This window comes from Manacus vitellinus, unplaced genomic scaffold (assembly GCF_001715985.3).
Source record: "Manacus vitellinus isolate BGI_N305 unplaced genomic scaffold, ASM171598v3 scaffold_2_pilon, whole genome shotgun sequence".
In the NCBI taxonomy this organism is placed as follows: domain Eukaryota; kingdom Metazoa; phylum Chordata; class Aves; order Passeriformes; family Pipridae; genus Manacus; species Manacus vitellinus.
Genome location: NW_021940208.1, coordinates 29,259,304 through 29,285,097, shown reverse-complemented (window position 1 = coordinate 29,285,097; position 25,794 = coordinate 29,259,304). Strand labels below are relative to the sequence as shown.

The 25,794-nt window shown below is 40.9% G+C and overlaps 1 long non-coding RNA gene across 1 annotated transcript; it reads left to right on the top strand.

Moving 5' to 3' along the window:
- Nucleotides 1–111: 111 nt before the first annotated feature.
- On the top strand, nt 112–18,078 carry LOC108639417. The gene is made up of 3 exons (XR_001920455.1): nt 112–224; nt 16,804–16,942; nt 17,680–18,078. It is a non-coding gene; the product is annotated as an uncharacterized LOC108639417 (long non-coding RNA).
- The last annotated feature ends 7,716 nt before the right edge of the window (nt 18,079–25,794 follow it).

Here is a 25,794-nt window from a genome sequence, read left to right as displayed (position 1 = left end):
TAGGGATTAGATAAACAAAGCACAACGCCACTGAGTCAGATGAGGACTTGCTTGTTAAATATTAACAAGCACTCAGCCTTTTCAAGTGTCTGCTTACTGATACCTCTGCCACAGGCTTCAGGGTTTGTTTTTGCAAGTTTTTTGCACATTACGTTAAGCAAGCCTGTTTGTGTGTGACCACTAGAGTCAGACTCCTTTGGCTCTCTCCTGGTACCTGATGGAAGGTGAGTTATTCTTGGGAAGGAGAAAAGGGGGTTTTGTTGTTTGTTTTTTTTCTTCCTGAATGAGTCCACCAGAGTAGGCAGGAAGAGTCACCCAGACTCCCACTTATCCAGTTTATGCTATATGGGGCAGCAACACCTACTATGTAACCTGCTCGTGCCAGCATCCCATGCTGTGCCCAGCACACAGGACATGCAAACCTATTGTAACTCCAAGGTGGGGGTGTCCTGGTTTCAAATGCAAGGTGTTGACAAAAGGCTCAGATACCCCCAAACCTTCCACAGCCTTTCTTTAGACCTAACACCTAAGGTCAGCTTCACCTACGTGCATGCGAAGACGCAGTAACTGATCACAGACAAAAGGCTTAATTTCAAATCCAACTCATGGCGCTTTTCGGATTACTCCCCAATGGACTGTTTCTCTGTGTGTCCTCCTGCAGAACAGAAGCTTTGGTCTCCATACACAACCCATAAAAAACAGAGACGGTAAAAGAGAAACAAATTATGTCAGAATAGCTGAAGGCTCAATGGGAGCGCAAATGAGGCAAAAGTCACTATATTTGCATTTATTTTCATTAGTTCTCAGATTTACAGGAGACCCAGCAAAATGTAATTTGATAGTAAACCCAGTTAGTTACAGTATCCAAGCAGAGTGAAAGTCCCCTCGAATTGGATGAAACTTGATGCTGCCAGCATACTGCTGAATCCCCTCCAGTGCATTTCCAAATCACATTCCTCCTTTACTCTGCTGAGTGCTGCCCAAAGAATCAACAGTAAATCAAGTAGACTGCAATATACTTCTTTTTTATAATGCATCTATAAATTTCATGGAACTATGGATTTCTTCTTATGAAATTTAATTTGAGTCACTTGGGGAAACATTTCCATATTGAAAGGAGCTCCCGGCTTTCATTGTACTTATACTTTGTTCTTACTGAATTGCACATGCTGTGATTTAAAGGGACACAGTCAAGGTAAAACCTGCCTGCACAAAAGCAATTGGGTCCATTTCCACTTGGCAGATAAAAAGCAGACAGTTGCTGAGTTTAGCAATCTCATCTCCACCAGCCACTTGAGGATGGGCACAGTGAACACAGGCTTGTGAGTGATGCTGGCTTTTCTGCCTCCAAGATTGCTGTGTCATGGGAAGAACAAGGCAATAGCTTGGTTGTCATTTCCAGCAGGCTGACTCATGGAGAGATCTGCCCCTGACCTCTCTCCATCCCAAGGAGCACCAGCACTAACCTCTGCATTCCCATCTCTGGATTTCTGTGAATAGGGCTTTTTGAAAATGTGTGGGTCTGAATAAAATAATGGGTGCACAGCGTAAATTGGGTAGGACCTTCACAGCACCAAAACTGATGAGAAACAGCTTTTTTTTTTTTTTTTTTAAATAAGACCATTCCATATGATTACTGGATTCCCCAAGCATTTTCTGACAAGCTCTGCTCCCATGCTGTTTTGCAATACACACAATCTAGGTGCAAATGAGTCAAATTTTGCTGTTAGCAAAACAGAGAGAAGATGGTAGTGTGACAGTTTTCAGCTTATGGTTCATAAATTAATATCACACAGTCTGCAAAAAGTAGTTAAGAAATGTGGCTGGACTGCCAATGGAATCCAGTTCAGTGTGCATAAATTCAACACAAAATGTTAAGAGGGCAAAAAATTAGAAATTACTGGAAACATCAGAATTGGAGAATGAAAAGGGGATACAAAGTAGGAAGTAGGACAGAGGCCTATATTTAAAAGTCACTGAAAGAAAATAAATTCAGGAAAAATCCCTGACTTAGGCTTGAATATCAATCCAGTTTTCTTTAAAGGAAGAAAAAGGCACTACTTGGTTCCTAAAGTAAATATAGACTTAGATGGTTACTAACATAACAGAAAAGGAAATCAGAAGTTTGTAAATGCAAGAAGAATAGAATGAGGAAGAGACGGTGGTTAAGAAAAAATTTATCTGGTTTGACCAACTTGATCTCTTGATGTGTCTGTCTTTATGGTGGTTGGTCCCGTCTCTATACATGGACATACATCACAGCTCACAGCTTTCTGAGACCAAAGGTAACACACCAGAAGTTTCCCAAAACACCCTCTAAGGCCTGAGGTTGCTGCTGTTGTTGCACATCGATGGCAAAGACTTCACAAAGCTTGTCACGCTGTCTGGTACCTGCTCTGCAAGCAGAACCACTGAACAGAGATGCTGTTTCACACGAAAGTATTTAAATATCATTATGCACAGATGTAAATTGAGGGGTCTCTGGGGAACACACTGACCTGAGCCAGTTTTCCAGTCCTGAGAAATATAGGCATTGAATCCTATAGTGACAGGATGGAAGCAGAGCCCACAGGAACCTGGGGCAAAGAGGAGGGCGAGCAGGAGAGAGCCATGACTTGGGCTGAACAGGAGACCTCAATTTCTGTCACTGCACAGAGACCAAACCAGCCACACTCTGTGGCTCACAGAAATTGATGAAATCAAAGAGCAGTTGGTGGAGAAAACTGTTTGAATCCCCTTCCTCACACTTTTCTACATGAAGCCCTAAGGAATAAGGCATCATCAGGAAAGGCACTGCAAAGAAAAAGGTTAAAGTAATACAGCAGTTACTTTGACTGGCTTTTCTAAGAACTAGTTAGAGAATAGTTCTTAAAAAATCTCTCCCAAGAAATTTTTGGGAGAGTTTGCTAGTGTCACAATAGTGTCATGAGGAAGATAGTTGCCTCTGGCCTTTTATCCTTCTCTTATCACCCAATTGAAAGTTAGATTCCAGTGCCATTCTCTCTGATTTCTCACCACCGAGAAAGCTCTACTGTGCTTTTTGCAACTGTCTTCATAAATAGGTTATCACAAGAAATTGGTGAGCTGCCTTCATGAACATCCTAGAAATGATTTTGTATAGCCCCTGTGATAAGTGTCACACAGTCTAGGAATACCTAATCTAGAAAATGTCTTGAGATCCCTTCCATTGTTCCATTCCCTGGTTCCTGTGAAAAAATGGCACACATCCACATACCTGAAAACATGTCCAGCTACCTACAGAGTCTTTTTCTTTTTTCCAAGAAGGGCTTGACTATTTTTATTTTATGAACATTTCCAATATCTTATTATTACTTTCTAAAAATCTAGTTAAAAACAGAGAGATATGGTTTCTATGAAGCAGATATGGGATTGCCAGTACAACCTTGCTTTGACACAGTTTTGGGTATCTGGAATTATTTGCTAAGTAAAAGAATTTTACTGTTATACAACACATTAAATATTCCCTTAAGAAACCCTTTAACCAAGGAAATGCATTTGTCTCAGGGTGGAATTGGTTTATGGGCTAAATCAGCATACATGTTAACTAGAGTTTGAAGTGGCAAAGATTTGTAACACACAGAACATTGTTTATAACTGGTAGAGCTGGCTTACAGCTTGCTCTGGGTCACAGATTATCCTTCCACCTACCTAACATCTGTGCATCTATTACTTGCATGCTGGTTAAATATTATTTGAAAGTATTGCAGCATAAATAAAATTAGCAGTGGGTGAAATGAAATGAATATAAATGGGCTTCTCAGTTTCAAATCTTAACAGTAGTTTAAAAGGATTTTAACAAAAACTACTTGATATAACCTTATTTCTCAGTCATCTACAGAATATTGTGTTTTCTCACAGGAGTGGGATTCACAGGTCATACTCAAATGAAGGGATCCACCTAGCTAATTTTGTGACTTTCCACTTCTGACTTAGTATTTATATCATTGGCAGAAGAGATAATTGAAAAATGTCTCAATGTCGAATGTGTTAATTAACATAATGCCAATATGACCACCTGGGCGGTGGCAGAGGATCTGGTCCTTTCTGCAAATTACCGCTGAAGTTCCTGGGAACCTGGAGGTATGAGTAGGTCAGAACAAAACCGTAAACTCCACAGCAGTTTTCTTTATCATTCAGGAAGTCTGCTTCTAAACTGTACAAAAGCAAGCCCTGAGCCTGTTGTTTATGTTCCTTTCCTTTCCACGGCATAAAGGGTTTCAGTGCACATGTTCCTTTCTGCTCTGGACGCAGTGGCGTTATGAGTGTTTACAAGTGGGCTTCCTTAGTATGCATACTGCAGCACCCAGCACAACTCCCAGATTTTTGTATTGCAATACAATCCACACGTAGCTGACTTCAGAGAAGTCTTGTATGTGTTTCCATCTTGCGACTCTCCCAGGTCTGCAATGGAAGCAGCTCTCACTGTGTGTAAAGAACTGGCAAGATCAAGGTGTGAGGCAACATTTCTCTCAGGCCTGCCACGATTGCCTTTCCAAAAAGATTTTAGGCAGCCATGCCATGCCATGCCTGCACTTCCTGTGTGCAGTGATCTGATGCACACTTTCATTAAATGCCAAAGCACGATTGCAGACAATAGGTGAGGTGACCACTTCCCTGCAGACAGGCTGGTCACTGTCTCGGGGCTTCCCCTCATAGCACATGGATCATTCTCTCAGAGAACCTCAAGAGATTGTCAAAACAGGGTCAGCAGTAAATTCAAACCAGAAATGTAACAACTTGATTCTTCTGCCAGTCATCATGAGAGGAGACCCCTCTTGGGCTTTTTGCTATGGAGAGGAATGGCTGTGCAAATGTTTGTGAGAAAGAGGAGGCAGGAAGGAGATATGGCCCATTTTAGGAAGAGAGATAAGAAACATTTCAGGCAGTTGAGCCCAAAAAGCTGTAGGGGAGGAAGGAAGAGAACACAGAAATTAATCTTGGGCCATTGAGATAAGAGTCATGGTTTTAGAAAACATAATTTTTATTTATTCTTCAGAGCTTTAAGACTGGGAACAAAATGTGATATATGGTTTTACTCTTCTGACTTTTAATTTCATGCAGTCATTTGCAGTTAGACCAGTTGAGTGAAGAAAAGTTGTGCTGCCACTTGCATAATCTTGTAACTCTGCCCAGGATAGGTACAAATGGAAAGCACACGAGGTACAAGAAAGAAAGAAGTCAAGTCTACATAATACAAACTGCTCTTGAGGAAAACCACACACACAGATTAAGCCCAGCTAAGGATTAAATGTAATTTAACCACCACAAAAAAACCCCACACCAAACCAAATCAAACCAAACCAAACCAAACCAACAACAAAACCCCCACACCTCTGTCTTTCCACAGGCTGCTTTCTTCAAGTAGAAATTGCTAACCACTTTGTTTGACCTCCACATCACTAGATTTTATTCTACTCAGGCCTGATCTGCCAGGATGTCACCTGAGTTAATGTTCTCAGGATAATCACAAATTCTGACAATGTATTATTTTGAAAGATCTGAAGCACTTGCAGAAATACAACTTGCCACTTGCACCTGCCCAGATCCAGCTTAGGGACATTATTAAAATAATTGCATATCCTTTAAGACAATTTTTATGCAAGTGTATGAGCATGTAATATCTGCAAATATCAAGAACATTTTTTTGCCCACTCTCTTTGAATGATGCCCAATTAGGTCTGCCTGCCTTAGTTTCAATGCTGATCTCACATAATGATTTGCAATTGATAGTGCCTTAATTTTGTGTCCCCATACCTTTTTGAGTTAGTGAAAATAAGGAACTGACACCAGCGGTTCACTTATCACCTCACTAACTCCTGTTTAGTCCCATTTCAGTGAGAGTTATACCTGAGTACCAACCTGGGCTAAGCACCCTCAAAGTCAGGTCTTCAAAGCTCACTGGCAAAGACAGGACTTGCTGGGATGCTCAAATGTTTCTACCCTGGGAAGGAACTTCAAAGAGGCTTAAAGTGAGATTTGGGTATCTTTGAGGATCCCCTCTGCTCCTTGCATCCCTATAGAATCTGCTATAGGGCAGACTAGAAGCAACAAAGGGCTTGAACTATACCTATTCCCACTATTTCTGTAACAAGAAGACTATTTTCCTTCCTGTTGTTCAAAGCTCCATATGGTTTGCTGCAGTAGCTTTCTCCTTTGGTTAAATGGGTGATTAGCAGTACATACAAATGAAGACACATTTTGAAATGCAGTGATTTTTTTCCAGTGGAATTGTTACAATTTTTACCCCTAAAGGAAGTTGTTGGTAATTTTTGGCCATCTTCATAATCAGTAGACAGAGTGCCACCTGCAAATAACTACCTGTTCTGCATAATCAAGTTTTTAACTTTATAGATACTGACAAAAAGTTTTGTGAAATGCCAGAATGAATTCCATTCTCGTGGGGGAATGGAAATAGGAACATGGAAATATTTGTACCACATTTGAGTACTTTTGGGTGGATGGATGGATAGATAAATCAATAGGCACATAAACAACAACAGACAAAGATATACAGTTCACTGGAGTTTACAGTTCTCTGGAAAAGTAAGTCTTGCATAATAGCTCTGAGTTTGCACACAACAGCACACTGCACTATTATGTCCTATGCATGTGGCAGGTATATCAGTCCTGAACACAGCAGAGTGCTACAGCATATGAGCCACAAAATCACAGTTTGCCATTCTATCCAGCTTTTTCATCTGGTGGGGCAGCTGCTCATCTGATTGCTGGTAACCATTCCCTGTTTGTCACAGCTAAAATATTAACAGCAATGGCTTTCCAGATGAATTTTGGAGCATTTTCTATTTTGAGAGGTGCAGAATTTCTGTGTAATGATTCCTTTGAGGTAGGGGGCTTTACAGATAAAATATCAGTTCTGAAGCCTCAGTAGACCTGTATCCTGTTCCTAGTCACCCCGTGCTAAAGGAATTATGCATTATCCCCACTGCACAGTGATATTTTGCAATTTAGTTCTCTCTTCTTGGGCAGTCTCACAAGGGATGGCATGTTGGTTTGCAGGATCCCAAAGATTGTTCCTATATACATAGGTGCTTCCTTTTATTGAAGTATCCATCTGCAATTTCTAATGTTTTTTCGACTTCAAACATACTTCCTAAGTAGATAAAATTTACCCACACTAATTTATATAAGATAGACCATCCACAAGCAACTCCACAAGGTCACTCTGAAAGATTTTATTCATCCAGAAAGAAAATCATGATTTCTCAAACTCTGTTTAAATTGGCCAGTGGAATAGCATGGGGGATACTGTGGGATCGTATTCCTTTGGAAGTGCAGATAAGAGACTTTTCAAACTGTCAGAGCTTTTGTCCAGCCCACACACCCACTGGGGACACCAAACCCTGAAGGGGGTGGGTAGCATATGCCTGTGTCTCATTTCAGCACAGAGTGGGAGCACACACCTCAGAAATGCTCTTGGGTACCCCAATGTAGAAATAGATTGAATTTCTTACCAACATCATTCCTTCTCCCTCACACTCATTTCTGTAAGGAGAGACATCTCAAATTCAACAGGAATATATTTTTTTCTGGTTTGATTTTCTATTAAACAACAGATATGCTGTGGTGCTTGCCTGAGACCTACAGCTACAGACTCACGGGTTAATGTATAACCAGTATATTCCTGAAGTATTTAAGTTGCTATTTCCCTTCACTTTGCCAAGGTAATGAGGTGTTTGATGAAGGGAGTTCAGCTGCAGAACTGCAAATGTACATTCTGTAAGCTAGAGAGAAACCACAACAAGCTCTTGCATTTAATATTCTGATAAATTGGGCATTTCTGCACCTTACAGCAGGCAGTGACACAATGCACCCTTGTTAATCTGAACAGAAAGTCCTCCTTCAGTAATGGAGTCTAGGCCTGTTACAGAAAATTTGATTTGCTTCACTAATTCAAAACACACACAAAAAAATAAATCCAAAGGATGCTCTGGAAGTAGAGGTTATCTGCTGATCTGTTCAGATAAGTGAAGCATAACTCATCAACAATGTGAGGAGGTAATGGAACAAGTTGCTGCCAGCGTGCTGTGCTGGTTAGTTAGATTAAAAGAGCATATCTGGTGATGATTGTCTTCTGTTTTTTGGTTGTTTGTTTGTTTGTTTTTTTCCCTTTCTGAGAAACATATCAAGAAAGTGTATTAGAACAGTTCAAAATCACTGATGGGTTTTGTTATCTATTGCCTGGTGTCAAATTGCTGATAACTTCAAGACCTTCTTTCTTTTTCAAGACTTTGAACAATCTAAATAAGGTTTCTCGGAAGTAAATCAATACTTGATATCACCTCTGAACAGCATACTGGCCAGACATTCTGCCGGCCTTATTGAGACATGGTTTGAAGTCATTGGTGTCAGAGTTTAGGATCTCACCTTTTTGCTTCTGCGTTTTCTTTGTAGAGAAGATTTTCTTGTTGCAGTTAAAGCTTCATACCTTTCCTTCATGGGGCACAGCTGCTGAATGGCAGCACATAGGCACTCCACTCCAGAGGAGTGTTGTGGTCGACTCTGATTTCATTAATCCTTGCTGCTGGTCTGGATGGGCGGGGGGCTGAGACAGGTTGACTGCAGTTTTCTAGCCATCTTCAGGAGCAGTTCATTGCACTTTGTCTCTCCTTTGTCCTTTATTCCCCAGTAGTATACACAGAAAAATGAGAATGCAGTAGACTTTCAAATAGTGTTACTCAGTCAGGAGGGGAAAGGCACTCTGTGAGTTGTTGAGGAGGTACTACCCAAAGGCAATTATGCCTCTGCTTTTAGTTGCCCCTAGTAAACACTTCTCAAGGATGGGCAGTCATTTTAGTAAAGATTATTTACCTTTTTTTTTTAATGACTAATTCAGAACCTGACAAGGCTGAAGTAAATTTTCTGAAGGCTTGAAACTGTTTAGTCTGAATTTTAAGGGAAACAAAATTGCACTTCTGAGCATTTAGCTCACAGGTAAGTCATAGGACTCTTGCTTTGAAATGATGCTGAAATAGAAGGATTAGCTAAAGCCTCCAAAGTCTGGTGGTTTAGTTAAAAAACTAAGAAGGCACAGAGGGCTTGATAGTGATCTCTCTATGCTACTTGGCCCTTTTTTATTGTAAGAAGGGACAAAAAAGGGCCAAACCCTTGATGCTTTCTATTTGAAGTTTCCTTGGGAAGAACCCCCAGTAAGGAACCACCCACCAGAGAGAAGATATCATTCTGCTGTACGTGCAGAATCAACCCAGCTCCAAGCCCCTCCAAAGCCTAGGTCCACCCCACACCAGCATTTGGACATCTCAGCCTCCAGATGCACTAGCACCCAAGGAACTTCTCCCGAGAACAGCAGGAGACTCTCTGCCCCCTCATATTGATTTTATGAAATCACAAGGAGATTTTCCCACTATCAGCTGATGATGTTGTTGGCAAGGGCTTTTTCTGCAGTGCTGTGAAGGTAGAGGAACATGATATTTAGGAGGCTGTATTATGCTTGCAGGCATAAAGAAAGCGTTCATTCAGATACTCAGTATCAGAGTCAAACATTCAATGTGGCTGTTCTTTGCCAGATCAAACTGAGCTGTTTCAGCTGGGACAGATTGGAACTGAAATGTGTCTTCAGGCAGAATGGGGGAAAAATAATCATCCTGATGACGTAATTGAGGAAAATCAGGGTCACAAGCCTGGTTGGTGATCACTGTCAGACAGAGGTTATCCATAATATTTCTTGGCCACATCCACAAAAGTGCTGCAGGGAATAAGTTTCCTCCCCTTGGTGCACCCAGGGAACAAGACATCGATGCATTTAGGATTAAACACTTTTAACCCTGTGCTGTCCTATACATGGTCCTAGGAAGACACTCTTCCAAGAAGCAAGTCTGTTGAAATTCTAGTGTAATTTATGGGGTGGGGATGCACTAGACTCCAACTGCTATTCTTGTCCTTACATGATTCACCAATTTTAATACCTAGTTCAATTGACTAAATTTGGCACGTCATTTAAAACCCCAGTGGCTGCAGTGGAGAGTGAGACTTCCAGAAGGTAACCTCCACTGACATCTGCCACCACTGAAGACAGCAGGAACTGTGCCCCTTCACGCACTGCTCGTGTCCCACTGCAGTGTAGGGCTTGGACAGAGAAATCTGCACCTGGGTTTTTCCTCATCCTCATCTTTTTCTGTGGCACATATGTAAGCTGAACCTGGCTGTTCTAAAGCCCTGATGGTGAAAGATGCAATGTACTCTTGCTGCTATAGCACCTTCCACTGAATGTAACAGCTCAACACAGAGAGGTCTCTCAGCCTCATGAAAAAAAATGCATCTCTTCTCTCATGGCAAATGAGATTTGTAAAGCAAGTGAGCATGAACTGGAATTTTTCTGTTAAATACAGCATCAAAGTCTTTTGTTAGAAGCTAAATGGATAAAAACAGTGCATGAAATTGAAGTTGATAATTAGCTAGTCAGTCTCAGTGAGGAGCTCTAACTGCTTTGACCTTTGGGCTTTGTGCAAGGGTCGAGAGGAGAAGCACATCTCCCCAGCTGAGCAGCACAACTCACATGGTTTTACCTGAGGATATGACAATGCAGTGAGTTAAGCCTTGGCAAAAAAACCCCCAAAATTGCAAATCAAAGTTAATGTACAGAAGAGATTGGTCCTAAGCTGCATGCTAGAAAATTAATGTGAAGAGCTAATGCCCTCAGAGATGCTCACAGTCTTGTCAGCAGAGTCCCAGCATGGCACTCAGGATATATAAGGGTTGCCAAAAGTGGGGTGAGGTTTTCCAAGTCTTTGTTATTGGAAAGACAGCACTGATCTATCTTTCAAAATCTTAATTTCACATGCCTGGAAGCACAGATATTTCTCAGGCCACTACTGTTATTTGATGCTTCTCTAAAGAGAAGTGTATCACCGCTAATGTTGTGGCCTTTGCCCGTGGCCCCTGAAGCCAGTGGAAAGTCTTCCAGAGGACTTTTGCTCTGTCTTCCAGTGAGGGATAGGAACCCTGAACGGAGAAAGGTCTTTTCTCTGCAATTCAAAGAGTCACAGAGTTTAGGATTAAGAGGAACCATTAGATTATATAGTTGGGCCACCTGTGCACCATATACACCAATTCACCCATATACATTGGCACTGGGGTCAGGAACCTCAGAACATTTCTCTTAGATGTTTCTTCACATCCCATGTTGCAACTAGATAGAAGCATTTTCTACTGACTCTGTTTAGTTGCATGCTCTAGTACAGTCGCTTCCCAGTCCTTTCTTTGATAAACTTTCAATCTGACATTTTTCCCAGCCCTTGAATAATTTTTTATTTTTTTTTTCTTTATTGTCTCTTCCCTAATGAAATCAATGCTGAAGTTGTGACTACCAGCACCAGATATACTTTTACAATGGTGAACCATATTTCTTATTCATCACTCACCTGTTTATGCAAGCAAGAACTACTTCTTTAACTCTCCTTCCCATACACTTGCAATGAGAGCTCACCGCTGCTTCCAAGAGACTGTCCTCTGTTTCTCAGGTGGGCTCTGTGTTTCTTGTAACTAAATTTTGCTGAGTTTTGCTCTTGGCTTCTATTCTAATGTTTTTTGTTTTAAGAAGCCTGGTATACCAGAAAAACCTGCAGATAAATCTGCTGTGATTTACCTTGGCACCAAAATTTGTGCCAGCCATTAATTTTTATCTGTAGTGATTCCATAGCTATTTCTGGTCTGATCACAAGAGTCTCAATTTAAGGTTCAAAAAAACATCCTTTGGGTTTTTCCTACAAAGTTATCCAGGAATAGCTAACAGAAATTCACACACTAATCTTAATCTATGATAAATATATCATCAAGTCAAACAGTCTGCAAAGCCAGCCGAGGTGGATGTTTTTTCCTGCAGTGTTGTGTCAGGATACAATGGGCAAGCAAAAGAACAGTAGAAGGACAAAAGTCTGAGTGGGAACCAGCCCAGCCCACTGTCACTAGCATGCCTCAGATGCATTGTAATCTGCACTCCCCCCGTAATGCAGTGAGTAGGAGAGGCAGGGAAGCTTTTAAAATAACTTTCATTGCAGTTACAAATATGATGTGTTTGTCCACTTCCCAACCAAGTCACAGTTGCTATCTGGCACATAAAATCACGTAGAAAGCAGAGGAAGGAAAAAGGTAGCAGGCTGTTACCAGGCAGTGCTGACAGTAGATACTGGTATGTGTGTGCAAAGGAGAGAATCTGAGTCACGTGAATAAAACTGGGGTAAGCAAAACCATCACTAGCTGAACAAACGAACCTAACATGGTGTAAAGCACCCTGATCACCTGCTGTAACTAAGCTAAAAAAACCCAAAAACAAAAAAATCCTAGTTGTACCTAATTGAGATGTTGCATGTAAAATTTCACAAATGTCTTCTGAAATGGCGTACTTGCTTTCCTATTTTTGTTGGATATACTGATATTCTCAAGACTACAGTTTTCTTTCCCATGGCTACTCCACTGTAGTTGGCTTCTAGTCAGCTGGCCTTTCAGTCATTTTTTTCAGAAAAGCTCTCTTCTTCTCCGAAAGCAGAAACTTTTGTTATTTGAACTTTGAATCATGTCTCATTTTGTTCAGATGCTCTGATTTCTCTCTGCATTGGCAAGAAATATTTAAATCACTAGCCACATCAGAGAGACTGCCTCCCTTATGATGTCTTGACTTTGAATACTAGCTCCATTTATGACTTATAGAGCCAGTTCTCTATAACATTTCTTCTGCTAATCCCTTCCTCCAGTTCACCTAATAATTGCCTATGTAATCCATTTTCAAATGAGGCATTTCTCTCATTTACCTGTTATCCACATTCTTTTACTTCATTCTAAGGACCTGTGGTTGATTGAGATCACACGAACAAGCTTGTGGTTTTCTAAGTCACATTTTGCACATTTCTAAAACATAGATGTTACCTTTGCTGTTCTCTATTTCTGTAATATCACCTCTAAACTAAGAATTTTATTTAAAAACTTTGCTACCAAACCTAGTGTTTTTGCTGGTTCTTTCAAAGTCCAGTGATAGAGGTTATTTCTTCCTCAATTCATAAACACCTGAGCTCCATGGAGATAATATCATTTGCATTAACCACTGCCTTTCTCTCTTAGTTCTTGAAAATGGAGGCAACACATTCACTTAGGTTTTGGAAACAAAGATAGAACATCTTTAATGTTCATCCTATAATGCTCAAATTCCTTATTTCTTTAATTTTTACATAACCAGTGAAGGTTTCATCCTTTTCTCATGAACTTTGAAGTCTTAAGTTCACTTGGAGCTTGCAAAATCTTGTTTTTACCTCTGTAACTTATAATTTCCTTGTTTTCATTTTCCCATTTTTCTCCCTCTGTTCCCTGTTTGGTTTTAGGTTTCTTTACCCCTGGATTATTCATCCAGTTACATTATCAGTCCTTTTCTGTTTGTTTTTCTCTCTTCTTTCTTGGAATAGAAGTTTAAGGTATTTTCCATAGTTGGTTGAAATTCATATACACACATTCAAATCCTGAGATTAGCTGTCTTTATTAATTAGCTCCTTCAACTCATCAAGGCTTTCTCCTTTTAAATAAATATAAAAGAATCTTACTTAATCAGCATAACTTTGCCTATACTGTCTTTTGATTGAAATGTAACTGACTCATAATCCATTCCTCTACAAATATTTGCCATGGCCAGCTGTTTTATAGCCTAAGAGCCCATACAACAGCTCCATTCTTGCTTTCTTCTCTGTCTTCCTCCTCTCCTCATTCTCTTCTCCAGAGAAATACCATCTCACTGAAAGAATCTGATTTCAAGAGCAGAAATTCCTTACCCAGGATGCTCTGAATTGCCCCCTCAAAGCCCCTTAGCCTAAGCTAAGCCCACACACTGACATTCAGCCCAGGTGCAAGTTATTTGAGTGCCTTCAACTTGCACACAAACATGGGAACTGTGTGTCAAAGCTCCTGCCACTTCCAGTGCAACAGCTCCTGTTGCTCTTTAATACTGAACTCCACTGTCAGCAGAGCCTGTAGAGCTATTTGGAAGACAGGTGTAGGTGACCTGAATAGCTCTGTGCTCTTTACTCTGACTCTGTTAGTGAAGCATAGACATCTGGAGTCACGGAGATGACCTTGAGGAGTCTACCTATGTTTGAGATGCCTTCCCAGAAAGGTGTGGCACTCTTGTAGTTACTGTGTCATATCCGCAAGCTTAGTGAAGATATCTTAGATGATCTCTGGCAACATAAACTGTATCAGACACCTACATGTAAGCATCTGAATCAAGCTCTGGTTGTCCAATAAACATAAAGGGGCCTTTGTCATCTTGTGCTCATGAAGACACCTACATTCATATGCCTGAATTTTTATCTCAAGAATCTGGATAAGACTGAAACAGATCCAGGATATTCCTAAACATGTTTTCTGTGTTAGAAAGTTTCTTTCACTCATCTTCAAATATTGTTTCTGATAAGAAGAAATTTAAATTAAGAGATGAAAAGGCAAGACTGGAAGTGTCTTTCCTACACATCAGTTTGTGCAGACTGAGACGGGAAAGCAAGGCAAAGGAAGATACAGCAATGGAGAAAGCAATGTCAGTGGTAGGATGAACACCCAGACAAGAAACGAAAAGTACCAATATTTATGAGAAAGAGAGTAAAGCATTTAGTGATATGAGCCTGCTGACTCCTTCTAGGGACCTGAGCATGGTGATAAGACATTATTTTATAAGAAGGGTATGGAGGATTTTAACCTAGTTCAGCATGAACTCTTAAAAGAGGGTCCATGTATTTCAAGCCAGTGCGGAGGAGCAGGCGGTAAACATGAAAGAGAGAAAGGAACTACTATGGTCAATCCTGGCATAAGAACAAGTGGGTTAATAAGATGCAGACTGGAAATTAAAGAGATGTCCTTGCTCATTACAGATGTGAAGGTCTTCAGATGAAAGTGGTGGGTTCCAGAAAACCCTACTGGCTTTGCAAAACAGAGCTTGAGCAGCTCAGGAAAGGTAGCATAGGATATGATGGCAGAAGGCTTTCCTTCCACAACCATTGGGGTGCATTTTATAAGTCCCCATAACAGTCCTCAGTCCGCAGCATGGAGGTGAAACAAAGCTCTTTTCTCTTCCCTGTGTTGCACAGAGATGCAGCCAAGAGTCTGACCAGGCTGTCAAGTAGTGGTGGTGATGGCACCTTCCCTTTCACTGACAGAGAAAAAAAAATCATGAACGGCATTACTGACAACACATCAGGCCACAGACTAGTGTTTATTTGCTTTTTCCATTCACAGTACTCAATAAGGAATGTTAATGGAAAGTTGTTTAAGCTTAACAGGCAAAAATTAAACTCATGAATAAGAGGTCTTGGAACATTTTACTTTGAAATTTCCTTCTTGTTCCTTTCACTCTCTCCACCTCTCCCTTTCTTTCCTATTAAACTGAAGTCTATTTCCCTAATAAAGTCCAAGGCTTTTAAATGCAGCCTAATGCTCGTGATTGCTATCTTTCACTGAATAAACAAAATACTTTATACCTTCTGTCAGAGGCACAGAATTCTCTTATTTGAAGGGAGAGTGTAACCAACATTTTAAACACTTTTTGTGAACACAGGCCAATGAAAGCTGAAAACTATGAGAGAAACTGGGCTGCTCAATCCTCATCCTTTATCAGAACTGGGGAGATAATGACACCTGACTTCTTTCCTTGATCAGCTCAATTGCCGGGGTACACAAAGAGGAACTCAATAAAGGCGAGGTGGTCCACAACAGACTGATCCTGCAAAACCTCAGGTAGCTCCTAGGTGTTTTACACAGAATCAGACTCTAAGTGCCACTGCCAATAACAAAGAGATAACCCACTGAGATAGCCAGATAGATAGCCAGGAGCCCTGGGCAATGCAGAGAACTTGTCCCATGAGTAGTTATAGGAATCTGACTCTGACAGATAGAATATCCACAAAGCACCGCTGAGAAAGATGGATATTTCTTATAAGGTATTGCACTGACACCAAATGCTCCCCTAAAGATGAACCCCCTTTTCACAAGCCACCTGGAAACATCCTGGAGGGAGGGAAGGCTACCCTGAGTTGCCTTTTGGGGTGATTTAGCCAGAACGAAATACTCCCTTTGAACCTGTAGCAGCCCTGTGTTTGCTCTGACACTGACACACATTCCTGCAGCCCATCAAAGAAAACAGAGAATTACAAGACAGTCACAGCTCCTCACTGAAATGTCTCCTTTGACCTGTTAAATTGAAATAAAACAGCAAAAGAAATGACACTGATTGGGATGCAGGAGTTTAATGGCACACATGTTTCCAATGTATTTTACAACAACCACAACAAAATGCAATTACTCAGTGTGTGCAGGCGTGCCTCTGGATGGCTCAATAAAAGTCCAGACAGGCTGTGCAGACCAAGGCTGAGGCAAAGGCCTCTCTCACGTTAACATGGTTGCTCCCTGCCACCGTGTGCTGTCACTGAGATCGGGCTGGTGCAGGTAGGAGGTATGAAGATAAAGAGACCTGGAGATGATGGAGAACAAATCACAGAGTTGCCTGTTTTTCAATCTGTCATCTTCACTGGGTCATAGCTGCTACTGACAAATTTGCGCTCTGCAGAGGCATGGCAAGGAGAAGGAGTAAGGAGCATTTGGGTTCAGGGTTGAGGTGTGAGGACTCAGCTGTATTATGGGGTCAGCCAAGTGAACAGAATCTTCTCTCTCTTTCCTACATTAGGGAATGACCATTCACAGCAGAAACAAAGACTGCACTTAAGTCTCTTGGGCATCAACAACTTGCTCTGACGTAATCGCACCTTCATTTTCCAGCAAATGGGGCTTGTCAAACTCCAGAGGTCCTGGCAACTGCCGTAAAGTCATGTACTTGTCCAGAAGACTGGGAATGAAGATGAGTTTGAAAAGGAATCCAGAGATAGCCTGTGAATTCCCCTGTCCATGGTTGAACAAGGTGAAGGATTTCCCTTTCCCTCTTCTGCACATACTGTTTACTTCTGAGCAAAGTGCAGGTTAACTCAAATTAAAGGAACCAAGTCAGCAGCAGATCTTAAGATAGCTGCACACCATATTACATTACACCTGCAATGTCAGACTCTGATATAGTACAGAATCCTGTTTCTTGAAAAATCAGACACAATCCCAGGTCACGCTGACTTTCCAAGTGTTCATGAGTACAAAGAAATGATGATGTACATTCATGAATCACACCCTATTTACAGCTCTCATAAAAGCCCAGGCTCTCAATGATCTGAAGATTAAAAGCCCTTGTGCCCCAGGATAAAGGTTCTATTCAGCCAATATCCAATAAACTGATTTCCAAGGCCTGCTTGTTGAAATTAGGCTTGCAGGACAGGATTTTCCTAGGAATTGCTTATCTTGGAGACTTGGGCACTGCCTTTTATTTCAATATTTAGGTGCTGCTTTAATGAACATGCCTCCTGAGAAGCTTTTTAGTCAATAAAATCTCTTGTATTTTTCTGCTAACTAGGTACTGAAAATTCAATTACAGTCAGATGTTCATCTCCAAATGAGAGCTATTTTCTGAGTGTTACTTGGTGTTACATAGTCTCTGTGCACCTCTGCCTCTTTAAAAATTCATTTGGGCACATCTTTCAGCATCTGAATTCCAGTCAGTTCTGGGTAATAATAATCATTCATTTCATCGATTTCTGTTGCATTTCTACTCAGGGTAAATAATAAGGCAGCACTGTGTTGTGGATTCAAACCGAGACTCCAGCTCTTAACAACAATTGAAAGCCCCCACGGGTGTGTAAAGAAATCAGAGACAACAGCACATCAATTATGAAGCCCTGTACTCTATCTACTGCTGGCAAAAGAAAAGGTTAATTATCTAAAAGTAAAGCAACTTTATGCTGGTGTAGGAGGGTGAACTGGAAGGAGAGCTGTTGAACAAACAAGATAAGGTTGTGATCTACAACGTAAGAAGACGGAAGCTGAATAAGAAAATGTCCAGAATAACCTGTCACCCACAGGCAAATTGCATGGCTGAAAACTCTTGACTAAAATAAATGGACTACGTCATGTCTTTTAATAAGCCTTTTCTGACTCTGACATTGAAACCAACAGGTGCCCAGGAGCCATAGACATGCTCATACCCACTTAGTTACTCCAAGGCTGTACATGTTCAAATGACTTATCACACCACAGCAAGCCAAAGACTTGAGGACTGAGATCAGAGCTGAATTTCTTTAATGTTTCTGCTGCCAGTAACTTTTTGCAGATGTGAATTTGAAGGCACCTCTCTCCAAAGCACTGTTATGTTTAGGGTTTTACTCTCCATGAGTATCCATGAATCACAAAAGGTCTGGGGAGTTGAGGAAGCACCAGAAAGCCTGAGGTGTGGTTCACCACTGCAGACACACAGGCAGGCAGCTGGCATCCTTCAGTGTTTGTTAAGACTGAGGTACTAGAGAAAAACTCAGTAATCATCAGTGGCTCTGCCATGGGAACCCAAACAGACAAGGTTACATAAGAAGAGCAAGAAAGAAGCTACAGTCATCTAGTTTACCTTCCTTATTTTGAAGGCCTGCCAGGCAGCCAAAGACCTCACAAGTAGGCACCAGCTATATATTTATGGCAGCAACTCCTCCAGCCTGGGATAATAGCTAAGAGAGTATGAGGCATATGGAGTCAATCCCATTGAGTGAAAAGGAAAATCCCCAATAAGACCAATAGGACTCTAACAGAGTCTATAATATAGATCTTAAACACAGTTTAGAGCCCAGAACATGTAGTCCTTAATGTTATTTGTTTCTAAATTCTTCATTCCACTGGAACAAAATTTTGAAGGTCCATGAATACTTTGGGTTTTATAGCAGCTGAAATTATTGAAAATCATTACAGGTGTTTGCTGCATTCTATGCAACTCCCTCCAAGGAAAGAAGAGTGAAACGCCATCTCTGTATAAATAAAAGACCCGAGGTATTAAGATGCTAAAATTACTCAGTTAATTGCACATCACTAATCTATGGGGTTGGCAAATTTCTCATCTCTTGTCTTTGAACAGGTCCCTTAGTCATGTAACAATTCATCTGGGTTAAAGAAGCTGCATCATAAAAAGAAAAAAAATCCTGAACAACCCATTAGAAAATGATGAATTTGGATTAGCTTTTCAGGTCACTGTACTAAATACTGCCGCTAACAGTATTAGATTTACATTGTTTCCATTTAACTGAGCTAGAAATGGATTCCATTATGTTCTTCATATTTTTGTTCAGGGCAAATACACATGGCCATAGGTGAGTGCTTGAGAATTCCCATGGGGTCACAAGAAGAGGTCTGCAGAAGGGAACGGCACTCTCTGAAGTCACTCCTCTGGCTGCCTTCTTAGCACAAGTGGCTACTCATACTGTTGTCATGAGGAGAAGTAATCAGTGAGTAATAAAATCCTATATAGATAGTCTTGCTCCACTGAACACAGGACGGAAGTGGTCTTTCCCCCATGCATTTGCTTTAATTTATAAAGAACTGCAAGTTGCCTTTCTGAACACAGACTGTTCCCAGTCGCTCGTCTGGCAACATGACAAATACTACACTCATTTATCCAGGACTAAATGTACCATAGAGTGGCTTGGTGACCTTACCTGGATGCCAAATGTCGGCCCAGGGGGTTCTCTCATGCCCCCTCCTCAGCAGAACATGGGGAGAAAATAAGACATAAAATCTCATGGGTCAAGATTAAGGCAGTCAAATGAAACAAACAAACAAACAAACAAACAAATGTTGTGTGCAGAAGCAAAGCAAAACCAAAGGAGATGGATGCTCTACTTCCCATCAACGGGCGATGTCCAGACACTTCTTGGGAAATAGGGCCCCAGTATGCAAAGTGGCTGCTTCAGAAGACAAACACTTCAATAATGAAGTGAGTCCATTTTCTGTTAGCCTTTATTGTTAAGAGTAATGTCATATGGTATGGAATATCCCTTTGAACAACTGGGGCAGCTGTCCTGGCTGCCTCCCCTCCCAGCCTCTTGCCCACTCCCAGCCTACCAGCCCTTGGGGGTGTTGGAGAGACAGCCTTGGTGCCGTCTGGGTGCTGCTCAGCAGCAGCCAACACGTGGATGGGTTACCAACACTCTCCTAGGCACAAGTGCAAAGCACAGCACTTCTATGGGGAATGTTAACCCCATTCCAGCCAGACTCACTATCCGGGTGTCAGTGGTTACATCACATGGGTCACCTTCATCTGACATGTGTTGATGTGTCCTTGCCAAAAGAGGAGAAAAGGAACTAGGGTTTGTTTGAAGTTTTGGTTGGCTGGGATCACGATGTCAGTGTAATATCATCCTGCGTGCAGGCACAAACTCACAGCACAGGTACGAACAGTAGTATTTTTTCAGAGGCATTTCCGTGTGAGCTGTATGCACTCATTATGTCTGCAAATGAGAGTTATTTAGAGACATTCGTACAGACTTAGGAAGTCAAGACCACCTTAAAGATATTGTCATACACATGATGAGCTAAACCATGGCAACATGCAGAATTCTTGTAAGTAAAATTGCTATAAAGAAAGAAAATCAGCCACTCTTCCATTTTTACATTATTAGTCATTTCATTAGAGTTTCGATACTTGAAATACAATGTCATTTGCCAACATGTGTCTGTTATTAAAACCCTGGGGGTGTGGACCCTCTCTTACTCTTTTGCTGGAGAGTTATGCTCTTTCCCAGTTAATACAGGTCACTGGAAAGCTCCAAACAGATCCTCCTCATTCATGTTCCTAAATATATAGCCTCTGCATTTGTGTGAGGAAGCCCTTTTTAATCATCTGAATGCCCGCAGAAATGAATTTCAGCAAACAGCTGGGGTACTAGTGTTTAAGGTTAAGGATTGCAACAGCCACACAACAGAGAATAGTTTTGCTGTCTGCCAGGTGCCTCAGACACATTCTCATCATCCTTAACACCAATCTAACACATAGCAGACTCTTGTGCCTATTTACAGAGCCTAAATGCAAACAACACCCTGAAAGGATCTAGATACAGGGAAAGAAGACAAAAGCACAAGCACTTATTTGCTTACCAGCAAATCAGCTCCAAGAACAACTTCTTTCACTGTCACCTAATGAGCCATATCAAAGGACCCACTTTTCCCCCAAGATTCATGTCTTTAATACCCTTTCCCGACAGAAAACCTCAGTTCATTTACTTCCCCTTCCTTGGGGTCCCCTTGGCTTCTCTTCAAGTCACTTCTCACTCCTGGGATTATCAGTATCAATTTATTCTGGAAACATTTTCCACACTGCTGCCCCAAGGCTAGTGTCTGCCTTCAGCTGTCTAGGAATGTTGATGACTTTTTTGGTAAGCAGGGGCCATCCTTTCCCATCCTGGTAGCAAACAGATATCTCTGATAATGACCGGGATGAACTGCCAGCAAGTCATTAACATCTCTTAGGGTAAAATGCTTTCCCACATGGTGAAGTCATACTCTGTATATTGCACTTCAGTTCATATTGCAATCTGCTCAATAAATAAGTCATTTCCTGCAACACACACACAGACAATCATGCTTTATACAAAGAAATAGAACCAGATGAAACGATATGTCTCATTACCAGTGCTAAATGTGACAATAATCACTATTTTGGGAGGTTAATGGTGATTCCATTCTCAACCATGATGAAACTGGTCTCCTTTAGGTCAGGAAATTTACAGGATTTTTGAGTTTGACCTTTCTCCCTTTTGGAAGTCATTAACATCTGTTTGTGTGCTGGTTGAACATCAACTGACAAGGGAGTTGCTTGTTCCTAAGAGAGTTTCTTTTTCTGTAGGGAAGCTGTTGATTTAGAAGCAACTAGCAACTCATCAGAAGCTTTCTGAGTGATGGCCAACCTTCACTTCAGAGGCATGGCTGCTGATTTAATACTCTAGCTGGAGGTAATAGTAAATCTATGACATCTTGGGGCCACTTGAGCTACTTGTATGTAGTGGTGCTTGAGAGGGGTGGTGACATGAGGAAAAAGATCCCTTTTTTGCTCTGTATATTTTAACTGTACTTGCCTTCTTTGATGTATGGTGAGTACTGAACTTATAAACACAACAGTCCATACGCTTCAGCCATCTGAGCTAAATGTTTATGTACGTGGGTGGGTGGGTTTATCTCACTGAAATGTGGTCATTTTAAGTCAGGTGTTGGCTTCTTCCATATCAGCATCTAAGATAGGGCACTGCAGAGGGCGATTCACTCTGCTACTCCTAGATACTATGACGGGGTGAACTGCCCTTTGGGGTATCCCTGTTTGTTGTAAAAGGGGTTTTGCTGACAAGATTAGAGGGACAAATGCTCTCAGAGATGCGTGCGTGCCTTTTTCCCCTTTGCAATGTACCAACAGGAGGGATCATAACCTGACATGTCATGCCTGCTAAAATGGCCAGGATTTTTTGCAGAGATTTTTATCAGTCATATCCCTCCATTTTTTATTATTATTTTCCCATAATTACTAAGATCAGTGCCCTTCACCACACATTTAACAGGAAAATAGTGGGTCCCTAGAACAGCACCTCTGCTGTGTGACAAAGGATTTGCAAAGAGAAATGTCTCATGAGCATGCCCTCTCCCAGCTGTTCTGGTGCCCACTGGCAATGCCAGCTGCTCAGGGTTACACACTGAAGCTACCGAGAGCAGCAAAGCAGGGATTTTCCAGAGAGCTACCAGGGAATTAAATGTCTGGATTCCTTTCACATTCCACAGGCGCTTGGCCGATGAGTTGCGCCTCCAGGTTCATTTTCCAGTTCAGCTCTGGTACTAGAAAAATGCTCCATTGAGAGGAATATACCCACTTGCCAGGCTGTCAGAGGGTGCCAAGAGCAACTTTAGCAGGGTTTATCAGACAGACGGCCAGGGCACTAGCACAGAACTATCTCAGGAATCTCAACACTGTTACCACAAACCTATCTTGAGTTTTGATTTTGAAAATATGTTTGTCTTACTCAGAAGAAACATCAGATAAATTATGCAGTTTTGCCTCTCCCAAGAGTGAGCCAACAGCTACAATAGCTAAAGGTACCCCTTGGCTATGTTTTTCACATTTCAGCATAGTAACAGCTGAACACTGAAATGCACAACTTAAAAGAGTTGGGGATTTAAATGAACATGCCTCCTGATGGTCTGTTGAGTCACAAGCCCTGTCCTTATCATGGTTAAGGAAAAAATCAGTGGCACTAGGTGCTGTGCATATCATTTAGTAGCTAGAGGCACAAAATTTTAGAAGGCTCCTAAGGTGCCATATCTCCCCTTGGTATGAGAAGCTCTGTTAGCCTGGTGGGGCAGCATCCAGCAGCACTTGTGAGCTTTTGTCCTGTCTGATGCATGAGATATGGGATCAGACAACCTCTCAAACAAAAAGACTCCAAACACCACAGTTTGAGGTAGCAGCCAAGGCTCTGTAGCTGGGGCCATATGACTCATCTCTTCTGCACTGGAAGAAAGGTACATGCAGCATCTGCACTGCTGTGTTTTACATTTGTTATTCAGGGAACAAAACATATTAAGAGCAAGAGAATGTAAATGCAGGCAGGGGAGAATGAGCCAACGTGCTGCAGATGTACCTGTTTTTCTACATGAACTCTAAGGAAACTCACTGGTGACTCCAGACACCAGAAATTATGTGAGATAAGTCCCATTCCAGCTGTTCGTGGGCAATGTGACATATAAGCAAAGCACAGCTTGAAGCTGCCCATTAAAAACTGATGATTCAAAACTATTGAGAAGCCAGTGATAAAGAGTAGTCAGGTTCTTCATAGGTTTTGGCTTGGTCTTACAAAAGCATTGTATAGTTAGATACAGTGTAGATACGAAGTCTTTAAATATGGTTTATAATAACTCTGTTTCCTCCTGAGGATGACTACGTATGCAATCAAAGACATATTGGGAAGGCTTCCTTACTAGGCTACGGTCATTTCAGAAGAGAGGTAGGAAATGAGCCTAATCTTTGAGTGTCAGAATACAAGGTGCTACAGGGTTGATAATCAATCACAATTAATAATAATTAAAAAATCAATTTAATGAGTGGCATATTTACCATGTTTTCTGATAGAATGAATTACAGAATAGTTTTGTTTGGAAGGGACTCTTTAAAGGTTATCTAGTCCAACTCCCTTGCAATGAGACCCTTCAACTAGCCCAAGTTGCTCAGAGCTCCATCCAACCTTTACTTAGGTCACACTCATACTCTGTTCTGTTTGCCATTCCCATGCTCTTCTCTTCCAAAAGCTAAAGATAGATTATAAATTTCAATTTTTTTCATAGACTTTACATGAAAAAGCCAGGATAAAAATTACCTAGGAATTTGTGACATTATCTAAGTTATATAGGTAATGGTAGTAATTGAATGCTAGGAAACTGGAAACAGCTGCTACCAAATACACTCACATAATTCATATTCATGCACCTAACTCATATTCTAATTAAGTAAGAAGTTAAAATCCCTCTAGGTGTTGTGCTCAGAGCTTGTCTTTCCCTGAGCAATGCAACAAATAATTTCTTTGCAAATCAACAGGAGACACTAGCTTCTAGAATGCAAGGGGGTTTATTCAATCATAGTTATTTACACTCTGAATATTTATAATATTTTGACTATTATAGAATAATTTGTATTCTAAATAAGAATTAGTTTTGCACATAAAACTTCACAAAATTAGAATATGTAAAAAACCTCATGAAAGAATCTCAAATTAAGTAACAAGTGTTAAAGCAAAATGAAATTCACTTTGAAATCCAGTCAATTAATTAGGGAATTTTTAAATGTATATTCAGAATTTCCTACAATGCATACTTCTCCAACCAAGGGTGACTCTTTAATGGATTTATTTTGGTGATATTTTTACAAAAAAAAGATTTGTTTTTCTGAATCAGAACAACAGCAATAAAATGTTAAAATATGAATCCTCCCTTGGGTTGGAAATCCCAGCTGTGGAGGCGGAGATACAATGAAAAATACTTTGTGTGATTGTTAGTATTCAATTATTCACTGACTGTCCCCTGGGAGAGCCAGCGTTATACACTGATATTTGTCCTTGTTTTGCACTCTGTGTGCTGGGAACATTTGTGTACGTCCACTATTAAGTCTACAGAAATACAAACACAACTGAAGTCCATGCACCACCTCCGTGGACTCTAGATCCTACTAGTAAAGAGCATGTAACCCAATTTCCTTTAATTTTGGGGGTGGGGTGGGAGTGGGAATCAGTTTGGAAATTTGATTTGCCTCAAATCAGCCATAAAGCATTAAAAAGCACAAGCTTCTTCATTTACATAGCCTCAAAACTGCAGGCATTTCTAATATAATTTCTACCCTTTATTCAGTGGTGACAAGTCCTGAGGGGGTAAAGGAGTAGGATGAAGCAGTGACTCTTGGAGCACTCTCTAGCCTAATTATCACTTAATCAACCCTAGCAGTGTCAAAAAAGAAGCACAGAAATGTCAATCCATTTTCAACTCTTGGCTCCCTTGTGCCCCAGAAAGCCCCCTTGTTTTAAGCATTTAAAAAACAACTTCTGTGACTCTGAGTTTTTCTTACTATTATTTTTCATCTCTTTCTACTACTACTAGTTTTTGTCCTTCAAAAACTTTGTACACATTGCCAACGAAAAACCTGTTAAAGCCCAGTTCTTCTTCTGAGTAATTTCCCTAGACTGTTTTTCTCTTGACTGGAGCAAAACAGGAACCTTAAGCATGATAAGCAATGAAGATAACTGAGCAGAGCAAACAAATCTTTATTTCTTTTGAGAGAAAGAGGAGAGAAAATGGACTTGGATCTGCTGGATCATAAAAGAGATGAAGAAA